We start from the raw sequence: 1,775 nt of genomic DNA, 5'->3' as shown, positions 1-1,775 counted from the left end.
GGGCTGTGCCTTCAGTGCCTCATGGGCCACAGCAGAGTTGGGAGATCCTTGTGAGGAGCCACAGGGACATCTGGACCTGAGAGTGCAGAATCAGTGCAGGTGAAGCAGGGGCAGAGCAGGGGCTGCCTTTGGCAGGACAGGTGAAGGTCAGAGATGACTGGAAGGCTGGAACGAGTTTTCCATAAAGAAATTTAGTGCAGCCTCAGGAATCTCCATGGCTGATGCTGCTTCTGAGACATGTCCAAGCTGATGGTCACAAATGAGTYCTTACAGCTCCTTTTGGAGGTCTGAAGAGCTTTTCTGGGCATTATTTGTGCTGGACTAACCTTCAAATAAAACTSTTGCTAAGAACTGACAACAAGAGTAGGTGTGACAGCCCTGTCAAGGAATGGATCGTTTTAAATACACTTTCYATTTATGTTGCAATGTACAGACTTCTCAGGATTTTACTCGAAATCCATCCCAGACTAACACTTCAAAAGCACCATCAAGGAAATGTCTCTGCAAATCTCTATTTCAAAACTTCTTAACTGAATAATGTGAGTGGGCGGATACATCGCCGCCTTGTTGAAGCTCACAGTTAAAGAATGTTCAAAAGGAAAAGAAAATATTTGGAAAGTATCTTTTTACTATCAAATAGACCTGGAAATTGTATCAGCTGAGGGTATATACCAATTGTTCCTGCAGTTTAATTTCTCTGGTTGGTTTATTTTTCCTGTTTAGCAGAACGTTCCAGTTCATAGCTCAATCTCTGCAGGTGTCAGGATCCCCTGCAGGGCCCGGCAGCTCCGTGTCCCCAGATCAGCTGGGGGACATCTGCCCTGGCTTAGGAGAAACACGATCTTCTGCTGCCCTGGATTGGGAGAAACACGATCTTCTGCTGCCCTGGAGCCACAGATGGGGATGGGAACACTGTGAAACACTGCTCAACCAACACAGAACCCAGCATTTCACAATCAATTAGTAAATATACAATGGAAGAAGTTGCCTGAATTTGCTCAGCGAAGAAAGATGAGTATTTTTGGGAAAGGAATTACGGTTTTCCACAGCCTTTGCAGAAGCTGCTGCAGATGGCAGCTCAGTTGGTAGCCGTGGGTTTGGCTGCTGGGGACGGGGCCCCAGAGGGACTGAGAGTGCCTTGGTGTCACCCTGTGACTCCAGAGCTGCTCCTGTGCCCTCAGTGCCATCCCCAGGGCCTGCCTGCAGCACTGGAATTAGATGGGACACTTGCCAGGGCCAGCACTTATCTGCTGCACTCATTAACACCAGAGTGCTGTAAGGATTAGCTCTTGTTTGCTGTCTCAGGTGTTGTGCTGATACCAGCTGACATTTTAAGGGCTTGTCAGCAGTAGCCTCTATAGTGATAATATAATGYTTTTAAATGCAAGCATTCCTCTTTGCAATAAAATAAAATTATAGTCCTTGCTTTGAGCAGTTTGATGAGTTCCATTTCTCCTTTCAGGGGTCAGTGAACACACCAGACAGATGCTCTCACCTTTCTGAGATGCCTGGAGCTGCTCCACCATCCCTGGTGGGGAACTGCCCACGCTGTGGGGTGAGTGAKGCACAGCAGTCACTGATTCTGGGTCACAGCAACTCTGCAATGGGGAGGAGAGCCTGAGCTTTGGGTTTCTGAATGATAYTGCTCTGATAAATAAAGAAAAGATGGAACGACTGCAGGAACGTGTGGGGATGTGTTCTTTGGGATTTTGGATGGTAACTGCTGGTCCTGAAGGTGTGTACAGTTCCTGAGGATGCAGTGGGTGTGGGCTGGG

The sequence above is a fragment of the Malurus melanocephalus genome, unplaced genomic scaffold, assembly GCF_030028575.1.
Source record: "Malurus melanocephalus ecotype Western Australia unplaced genomic scaffold, MMel_1.1 scaffold_797, whole genome shotgun sequence".
NCBI classification, from domain to species: domain Eukaryota; kingdom Metazoa; phylum Chordata; class Aves; order Passeriformes; family Maluridae; genus Malurus; species Malurus melanocephalus.
The sequence above is the reverse complement of the archived record's forward strand: the minus strand, read 5'-3'. Positions refer to the sequence as shown.